This window comes from Balaenoptera ricei, chromosome 9, assembly GCF_028023285.1.
Source record: "Balaenoptera ricei isolate mBalRic1 chromosome 9, mBalRic1.hap2, whole genome shotgun sequence".
Taxonomy (NCBI): domain Eukaryota; kingdom Metazoa; phylum Chordata; class Mammalia; order Artiodactyla; family Balaenopteridae; genus Balaenoptera; species Balaenoptera ricei.
In genome coordinates this window covers 13,062,826-13,073,873 of record NC_082647.1, presented here as the reverse complement: position 1 = coordinate 13,073,873, position 11,048 = coordinate 13,062,826, and positions in this window count along the sequence as shown.

Genomic DNA, 11,048 nt, shown 5'->3' with positions numbered 1-11,048 from the left:
ATCCTCTAGATTTGTGCAGTGCACACCTGGACAATATTCACAGTGGCCCAGCGGTGCAATATCAAGACTGACTCATAACAAAAGGTGAGACATAGCCTGTAGAAAGCAGGGTGGATGCTTGCTTATTTGTATAGGGGCCCTATAGGGCTGCTATAGGCTGCACATCCATATAGAGGAGATATGGGTGTGATTGTTGGGTTGCCTGTAAGCAAACTGCTGCTGCCTATTTGGGAGCGTTTGACTTAGTGAGGAGGGGCCTCCCAGGTAGTATGATTTGCAGAGCCTGTCTCTGAAGAATCAGCTCCCCTCCCGCCTTCCCAATCTTCACACTAGCTGTGGAGACTTAGACTAATCTCTTAATCTGATATGGTGTTGTTATACTGACTATTGTGAGTTGAATTGTGTCCCCACCAAAAAGATGTTGAAGTCCTAAACCCCAGTACCTGTGAATGGAACGTTATTTGGAAACAGTCTTTGCAGATGATCAAGTTAAGATGAGGTCATTAGGATGGTCCCCTAATCCAGTCTGACTGGTGTCCTTATAAGAAGAGGAAATTTGGATGCAGAGACACGAACATGTGAAGATGAAGACACAAGCCAAGGAAGGTCACTCATCTACAAGCCAAGGAACAACAAAGATTGCCAACAAATCACCAGAGCTAGGGGAGAGATGGGAACAGATTCTCCCTCAGCGTCAGAAGGAACCAACCCTGCCAACACCTTGATCTCAGACTTCTAGCCTCAAGAACTGTGAGAAGATACATTTCTGTTCTTTAAACCACCTAATTTGTGGAATTAGCACAGTAATAGTCCTACTGAGGGTCAGAGAAGCACAGTGGAAATAGACTCTCATTTCCCAGTGACGTCCTTGTCATTGCAAAGGAGCATTACCTTCTTTGGAGATGGATCTTCTAACCCCCAACACATAGCATAAATTCATCCCTTTCTGCAGCAGCTTCCATTGATCAAGTCCTTGCTAGGTCCTAGGCATCATGCCAAGCAAGCCTTTTAATGTATTCATTCCTCACCATGACCCTAGACAGACAGCATGGCCATTCGCCATCTTTGTATTAGAAAATGGGCTCAGAGAGGTTAGGTGACATCCCCGAGGTTCACACAGCTAGGGTTCAAAATCTAGATCCAAAACTCATATTATTTTTTTTTAATGCTCTTCTGAGCTAAGGAGAAGGTGGTAGTGGTCTGGGACTTCAAAGGGGAGAAAGACAATTCGCAGGGAGATGGGAAGAGCAAACGTTTGGTAAACGAACATTTGCCTTGCCAATCTGAGAAGTCTTCCTTATATAAAACAAAGTTATCTTGGGTGATGGCTCTCTTGCTGGTGCAGCCTCCCTATCTAAATTCTTTTTTTAACCTTTTTGTAATTGAAGTATAGTTAATTTACAATGCTGTGTTAGCTTTAGGTGTACAGCAAAGTGATTTAGTTTTATATATATGTAAACTTTCTTTTTCAGATTCTTTTCCATTATAGGTTATTACAAGACATTGAATATAGTTCCCTGTGCTATACAGTAGGTTGTTGTTGGTTATCTATTTTATATATAGTAGTATATATCTGTTAATCCCAAACTCCTAATTTATCCCTGCCCCCCCCCCCACTATCCCCTTTGGTAACCATAAATTTGTTTTCTATGTCTGTGAGTCTATTTCTGTTTTGTAAATAAGTTCATTTATATCATTTTTTGTAGATTCCACATACAAGTGATATCACATGACACATATGATAATTTGTCTTTCTCTGTTTGGCTTACTTCACTTAATATGATAATCTCTGGGTCCACCCATGTTGCTGCAAATGGCATTAGTCCATTCTTTTTTTATGGCTGAGAAATAAAGAAGATGTGATATACACATGCATTGGAATATTACTCGGCCAAAACTCTTATTCTTAATGACCATTATGTACTTTCTTTCTGCCATGTAGCTTGTATCTCCAAACCCTTAAACATCCTGCATTATCAGTTCCCTCTTGCCATAAGTGCAAATCTTCTTCCTATTTTGTTACAGATTCATAGTTTGAGTTGAAGGAAAGCACTCCCTATTCTCGCCCCCATGATACTTTTACTTGACCAGAAATTAGGCTGCTTGGTTTGGAGTTTTCAGTGACCACTAACATTAGCTTCCAATTTTTGAGCATTTTGTGTACCTGGCATCATACTTATCACTTTACATTAATTATCTTATTCAGTCTTTATAAGAACTCTCATCTTCCATACGTGAGTTTGGGCAACTTGCCAAGGTCACACAGGAAGTAGGTGTCAGGACATGATTACAGGGCCTGCCTCTTCACTGCTTTGTTTTATTGTATATTGTGTTTTTCCTCCTAAAGGGATAAACAAAGCACAAAAGAACTTAAAACCTGGGTCCTGTTTTAGGAATGCATCCTGTATTCTTTCACCTGGCCCCCTTCATCTCTCACCCAGATCAGCACAATAATCTACCTAGGGGTCCATTCCCTCCTCTCTGGTGCCCTCCCATCTGGTCTGTACCCGGCAGGCCTATTGAAATTAAAATGTACATCTGATCATGCCACTCTCAAGCTTAAACCCATTCAATGGCCTGCTGTAGAACTAAGAATAATATCCAAACACCTTCCATGGCCTCCGAAGCCCTAGTTCATCTGACTTGTCTATTGATCCCCATCTGCCTAACTTACACACTAACCTGAAGCCATGCTGGTCTAATTCCAGTTCCTCCAGCATTGCCCAGGTGTCCCTGTCTTTACAGCATCCCATGAGGTTCCCCTGCTGAGGACAATCTCCACCTCTTTCCCTTACTCCCAATCACCCTTCAGGTCTTGGTTTACATGACACCTCTTCATAAAGGCCTTCCCTGACCATCTAATCAAAAGTAATCTTAGTACTGTTTTTGCTGCATCCCCTAAGTTTTAGTATCTACACTCCTATGTATATTGCAGCACTATTCACAATAGACACGATATAGAAACAACTCAAATGTCCATCGATGGATGAATGGATAAAGAAAATGTGATATGTATATAGTAAGGAATATTATTCAGTCTTAAAAAAGAAAGAAATCCTGCCACTTGCAATAACATGGATGGGCCTGGAAGATATTTTGGTAAATGAATAAGCCAGTCACAGGACAAATGCTGCAAGTGATTCCACTTATTGAAAATAATCAAACTCATAGAAGCAGGTGATACAATAGTGGTTGCCAGGACCTGGAGGGTGAGGGAAATGAGGAGTTATTATTCAATGGGTACAAAGTTTCAGTTTTGCTAGATGAATAAATTCTAGAGATCTGCTCTAGGACAAAGTGCCTGTAGTTAACAATCCAGGATTGTGCACTTCAAAATAAATTTGTTAAGAGGGTAGATCTCACGGTAAGTGTTCTTACCACACACACAAAAGGGACACAGGGAAATTCTGGAAGGTGGTGGGTATATTTGTTATCTTAATTGGGGTGATGATACCATAGATGTTTGCAGATGTCCAAACCCTCAAATTGTTAAATGTGTGCACCTCTTTATAGATCAATTATACTTCCATAAAACTATTACAAAGAACACTAGGGGAAGCTTGGTATATATAAGAACTCAACTCTTCTGCCTAAAAATATTTCGAAGTAAAATTTTCGAAAAATAAAAAACAAACAAAAAGTAAGTCCTTTCCTCTTAGCCTTAACCGCAAGCCCTTGCTTTGCGTTGGCTCTTGTTTCCCATCACTGCATTTTTATTCTAATTTTCAATTATTTTGTGAGTCTGACTGCTTGTTTTTGTCAGTCCCCTCTGCTAAACACTTTAAGTTCCAAGAGAACAGAGATAATGTCTGTCTTTAATTTTGCAGCCTCAGAGCCCAGCACAATGCCTGACCCATAGTTAGGCATGAAATGATGTGGGTGGAATGAATGAATGAAAGAAAGGAGGCCAGTGCCCACCGGATAGGAACCCAACGGGCTTAGATCCTTAAGGCAAGTTTCCATGATAAGACCTCTGAAAGGAGACAGGGAGGGGCAGGAAGGGAAATGGGAATGGGGATAAACTCTCCCCTCTAATTTTGCTCAGTTTTCATGGTTTCTGGAATCAATGAGCAAATAAACTGCCCGATATTCCAGCTTTGCTGTTCGTCACCCCGTCTCCCTCTTCTCCCTGACCCCGGTCCCATCGCTCTCTCTCCAGTCACCAGTGGGAGGAGGTCATTCAAACTGCATCCTCCCACCTGCACTTAGAAAATGTTTTCTCTTTCCCTACGTCTTGGATCTCTGTTTTCCTCTTGTCCCCTCATTTCCTCGCGTACAAAGAATCTTGTGATCTTCGAGGCATAGCAAAGTGGAGCAAGAGTTGTGTGTGAGCTGCACTGGGAGAAACAGAGAGTGTAGCGGGGAGGGGAGGAGGGGTCTAGGGGGATTGCCAGGTAACAGCTTGGCCTGTGATCTGGTTGCCAAGGTAATTGTGAATCTTCCTCGGGTTGCTTGGATCAGTTCTGGGCAGCCGAGGATAGTGGCCCTGCACCTAGCCGCAGAAGCCACCTGGCTTCTCCCAGGCTCGGCTCTGTGACGCCACCCCCCCGCCCCAGCTCCCCCGTATGCAGTCTCTCTCTCCCTCCCTGACCCGACAGTAAGAGGCACACTCTTCACCTTTCAACAGAAGGATGGCTGGTCAGGGTCCTCTGTATGTTTAGGGGAAGCAGGTATCACAACTACATGTGTGGGCGTGTGTGTTCAGAGATTGTGCCCTGCCGACGTTCAAATAGCAGAAATCCAGCCTCTTCAAACCCTAAGCACTGTTGTCTTTGAAAGAGAGCAAAGGTATCCACGCCTCCTCCTTGCCAAGCTGTTCTGCTGTTAAAGGGTCCCTCTCGTTGAGAAGATAGAGACACACAGCTTTTCTGCCAGCCACGACCCACCTGCTCGGGAAGGAGTTCTCCGTTCTGCCTTCGCCAAACCATGATGAGAAATGCACATTCTTCTTTTGTTCGTTTCTCTTTCCCTCCCTTTACACCACGGGCTCCATCACCTCCCGTGCCCCCGCACATACACAGAGCGAGGAGAAGGTACGTGCAATGGTCTTAAAAAAGACCTTCAAGAGTTTTTAGCAATATTTTCAGTGTCCTGTCAATATGTGTCTTTATTTGGCTATTTCCCTTTCCTTCTCCTTATCTCCTAGATTTTATAAAGAATTTTTCTCTGGAAGAGAAAACTGATTGCTGCTAATAGAAATGCAAAGGGGAAAATGTTAGGAGTGATTCAGGGCCATCTGGAGACCCTCATTTTTCTAATCACAGATTTATGGCGCTTTATAATTTATATATGCATACATTATCTCACTGGATAAGAGAGTTCCCAGTGGCATTGCTTGACTTTCAGAACCACTGACAAATCTATCTTCTTTCTTCCTCTCCCCTTGCCCTATTTCCACACTCCTAAGAGCAGGAGGATGGTTTAGAGGAATATCTGTGGGTTTAAACAAATACTATATTAAGATTATGTGCTTTAAAATGAAAGCAGCTCCTATATCTACTTCATTTTGAAAAGCACTTATCTGCCAAGAGGAAAAGATAAGGCCCTCCTGACCCTAACATATCTCTTTCATGGGGATAAGAGTAGACAGATTTTGTAAATGTTATTGAATTTAGCAGACATTTATTGATCTGGTCACTATTATATAGAAATTCAAACTTGACTCTACTTTCAATTATTACCATTTTTTTCTGGTTCCTTTCCTCAGATCATTAGCATCATCTGAAAGTGGTGAGATTTGTCTTTTCCAGCCCCCAAAGTCCAAGAAACGGAGGCAGAGGTAGTCAGGAGAATTATCTAAAGTCACCCAAGGAGAGAGGGACAGATCTGAGACTTGAACTCAGATCTCCTGGTCCTCAGTATTTGCTTTTCTAACATTTAAAAATCCTGTTTAAATCATTTTATGAGGCATTTGGAAATCTGAACACTGACTGGGTTATTTGTGTATATTTTAAAATATTGTTAGTTATTTTAGGTGTAACAGTAATATGTTTTTTTAAAGTTCTTACATTTCAGGGGTGGACACTGAAACAGTTGTGAATGAAATGATAAAATGTCTTGGATTTGCTTCAAAATGACACAGGAGGTGGGGAATTGGTTGGGGTATACATAAACAAGATGGGTCATGAATTGATCATTGAAGCCGAGTGGTAGGTATATAGGGGTTCATCACGCTATTTTCTCTACTTTTGTATATGTCTGCAATTTCCCATAATAAAAGTTTGAAAATTAAATAATAAAAATAAAAACGTGTTTTACCCATGAACCCTTCCCAGACAAATAACGGAGTGTAAGACTCTATTCTGGGGTTTGCATCCACAGTTTTTGCTGGAAAACAACCTATCAAATCTCAAAATAGGTTGTAGACCAGACATCAGGATTGAGTGAACAGCTAAATATTCAGCCACAAAAAGGTCATTGTTGAGGGAAGCCAAGAATCCCCTGGAAATGCAGGGAGCGTGTCACCCAGTTGCCAAAAATAAGCTTGGATTCTGGCAGATGTCCCCTCTGGGAAAAGCACAACTGGGTTCTCATCTTCCATGGAGTCAACGGCCAAGGACCCCCAAAATAGTACCAACAATGCTTTGTTGGAGAGTAGAAGAATAACAAAAGGCATTGTTAGTTCATTCACCCTCATGCCCGTTGTCCCACCTTCAGAAAGAAGACTTCTTGGGCAACATCAGTGGAGGCACTGTAGAGGACAATTTGACAATATCAAAATTGTAAAGACATTTGCAGCAATTCTCTTTCTGGGAATTTTCCTCCAGCTGTATTCGTGTACAGCTGTTTGTAGAAGGATATTCATTGCAGTATTGTTTGCTGTAGCAAAAATCAGAAACACATTGACTTTCATTCTTGGGCAATGGCAAAAGTGAACATGGCCATAGAGTGGAATGCCATACAGCCAAGAAAGCGATCAAGGTCAGTCTTGGTGGGTTGGTATAGAAAGATGTACAAGATAAAGCATTAAGTGAAAAACACCAGACATGTCGTTTAATCCTATAGGAGACCAGCAGTTTCTGGAAGATGTGTGGGTTTGTCCTTGGACACAGTTGAGACTCACCCTGTGCTGGGAGAAGGGATTGATATTCAATCCCAGGTCTGTCTGACCACAACGCCTATGTCCCCAACCATTCATGGCTTCTATATGTTGGCACACTTGGTCTTCTGCGAGTCAGGTGACATGTACTTGAGGACTAGGCCACTTTCTGTTACACTCCCCACTTCCTTGGCCCCTCTCACTAAAAGAGAGGGGGCCCCTGAGCCTTGGGACCAGAAAGAGCAAGCAGAGCCCATGTTCCTATGGAGAAGCAAGGACCATCTGGCCCACAGCATCAGCCATAGGGGACTTGGCTTCTCGAGTTCTCCCATTGCAGGTGGGAAGCAGTGGCCTTTTATTTATTTTTTTAATGGAAATTTCTTTGGGGAAGTGATGGAGAAAACCAGCACAAGGACTTTTCTACTTGCATTCTTTGGCCTGCAAGCACCTAGTATGTGATATCTACAAGGGTCTTTCTCCATCGTGTGCCTTTCTTTTTTTTTTTTTTTTAGGAGAGATTAGATGAAGCTTAAAATCTCTGTAGAAGGGCAAAGGAGACATGACAGAGGATTGTTTTAAAGACATCACCACCTTTCTCCAAAATATGGAATTACTGCATAAGATATGTCTGAAACCAGAAGAATCCTATGTTTTTAACTTCAGGAAGTCAAGTTGAGGCTCTGAGGTTGACCTGTCTATTCCATCTCACTCAACATGCTGTTACATAAAGCAGTTCATGTACAGAGGAAAGGCAGTAGTTATGTAGATGCCCACAGCTTCAGATTTGCTTAAGACTGAGTGAGAATACACACTACTGTATATAAAATACATAAACAACAAGAACCTACTATATAGCACAGGGAACTATACTCAATACCTTTTAGTAACCTATAATGGAAAAGTATCTGAAAAAGAATGTATATGTATAACTGAACCACTTTGCTCTACACCAGAAACTAACACAACGCTGTAAATCAACTATACTTCTATTTTTAAAAACTTCTTTTTGAAGAAGAAAATCTTTCGCATACAGGCTGAGAACAAGTCAGAAATCAGGTGGAGGCCACGAGGCTGCTGTGGTCAGCGTGGGGTTCCAGTGATGAGCCTGAGTCTCCTCAACCACTTTGCTCTTGAAGTTCCTGTAACCAGCATGTGGAAGGGGTAACTTACTCGGTAAGGGCTCTGCACTGGTAAAGGAGCCATCTTTAATCAATAAGAGCTGATGATGCTAGGCCTTCAACTCTTTGCAGAGAGACACCTCAGGCAGGGGATCTTAACCTTGACTGGAAGGAAAGGAGACAGAATCAGCCTCTAAAATTCTATGCTGAGAGGCCAGCAGTTTGGAAGGAAATTTCTGGCTGAGATAACTCTCCTCCCCCTTCCCTCTCTGTCCTCCTACCTGCTTGAGCAATCAGGCAATGGGTGGGATGGGAGCAGGGGTCGCTTTCAGCAATCCAGATTCCTTCACTTTTACTCTAAGTAATGATTTCCTGTCCCTTTTTATCCCCCCACTCCACCGGGCTCTCACATTTCAAAGTGTGACAAAACGGGTATCATATTCAATAGAGATCTGACTAATGTAGATTGTAGCCTAATGATTGCTTCCTGGGCTTTGCATGTCATCCTTCTATAAATACATCCCAGTATCACTTTGGCTTTTCAGCAGTAGCACTCCATTGCTGCCTGCCTCCATCTGTGGTCAACCGTGACCTCCCTGGTCTCTTCGTGTTACACCTGTGCCTACTCATTCCCTACCAACCCTGTTTTTCCATTACTGGCTTATCTGTCTCTATATTTACCACCTTCCACATTCCCACTCTCAGAAAATGCCGCATGATATTAGCAGAAGCCAGAACTATTCAAACTCTGCTCTCTTTTGCTCTTGTCTAGGAAGAAAAAACATTTTAGAATTGAAAAGAGCAGAAATAAAGGGTAACAGAGAAACTACAACTCGTGTGCAAAAGGGCATCAGCAAGTTGCCCTAAAGGGAGCCCTGAACTGCAGAGCTCTGGGTTCAAGGGCCAGCTCCATCTTTTGTAACTTTGTGACCTTCAGCAAGTCATTGAACCTCTCTGGACTTCAGTGTCCTTACCTATAAAAGGAGACAGTTTGATTACTTTATTTCTAAGCTACCTTTTAAAAACCTAAACTTTAATACTCTTCCATAAAATGAGTTTGTTACTGGGTCACTTTTTGAAAGCTTATGGCTTTTTGGAGTTCCAGAGTCAGGTGGAAAAGACAAAGCCTGGCCTATCCTAAACCTTAGGATATTTTATTGATCTCATTTTTTGACATATTATGGAAACAAGAACATGGATATCCCCCACCTCATTTCAAAGCTTATAATCTGAACAAAGAGAGTAGGAGTGAGAGGAAAACTCCTCTCATCAGGATGGTTTCCTGTTACCTCTTGGTTCTGGCATCTTCTACTCATGAGAGCAACCTGAGGTCTTATCAGGGAAGGAGTAAGCCTACCCTGTGAACTCCATCTCGAATTCTGACATTTTTTTTCCTAGAAGACCTTCTAAGTTCCTGGCATCTTGTGCCAATAGCTTGGCCTCTTGATACTGTGGGTACCATTCACGACTTTCGTATGTTCAGCATTACAAGATCAGAAGCCTGAAACTAACACGATATTGTAAATCAGCTATATTTAAATTAAAAATAAAGACCAGAAGAATACCAACACGTATAGATTCTTCATATCAACTAGGGAAAAGATGTAAAGTGTCCTGAGATGAGGAAGAGCAGCTTCTCACCAGGTGGTTGTGTGTAATAGTTGAAGATGTTCAGGGTGACAAAGGACTGTTCCATTGCCTCATCCTGCAGCATCAGGTGAAAATCAGAAGGAATAATCATCGATCTCTTTGACTGAAGACCCTTAAAAGTGAAGGATAGTTCCGCACATGTGTTAAGGCCACCCTCCACAAGGTTTGTTTTCAAGTCTAAATAACTCTGTCCTAGGATGTGCAAAGAACTTGTACTCTGATCTCATAGTCACAGTGGGTAATTTTTGAGGAATCATGGAATATTGGATGTGTCATCAGATGGAATCCCAACCATGGAAATTCAGCTCAACATCAATGCCAGGCCATAGTCTAAATTAGATTTACTTAAAAGGGGCAGGGATTGTGAGACTTAGAAAAGAGTGCCATTGGCACCAGGGCCAGCATATGCATGCTAAGGAGTTGTACCATACAAGCTGTGTTTTATTTATTTAAATGGATTACTTGGCTGGCAAATTTCAGGAGCTGTAGATAAAGTATGTGTGTACCTTAGAAAACCTTTTTAAAATGTCATCCTCAAGATTTTTGTGGATAAGATGGGGAAATAAGGTATGTCTGGCAGTGTTTTGGAGTGCATTTATCAGCTTATGGTTGATTACTCATAAGTTTGAGTGATTCTGGATCAACGTGGAAGGGGGTGGCTACCACTGGAGCTCTTGTCCGAGTCCCAATCCTTTCAACATTGTTGTCACACGGTGGGATAAAGGCAGAAAAGATCTGCATGTCGGATTTGCCAGTGACCTGAATCCAGGAAGGATTGCTAATGTAGTCACCGATAGCATCAAATTCAAAGTGATTTTGATTGGACTTAACCTTGAGCCAAAACCAAAAAACGTCAAGTCCTACATTTGGGGTTCAAGATCAACTGCGCATGTGCAGAATGTGAGAGCTGCAGCGTGGCAGAAATCCATGTGAAAACATCATGGTATTTCAGCTGACCACAAGCTTAATATGATGTAGCTTTAAAAATAAGCCAGTGCAGTCTTCAGTTTCTCTTATCGGAAGTAAAATGTCCAGGTACAACGTATGTTTTTCTCCCTATATTTTGTGGTGGTCAAAAATGTGGTGAGTTGTGTTCAATTTTTGACCTTTACAATATTAAGAGAGTCACCGAATTAGGCTGTGTATAAAGGAGAGCATCAGAGGTGAGAAAATATGATAACCATAATCCATGAGCAAATGTGGAGTTTCTTTTGATTATTATTCAGCCAAAATTTGTTGAT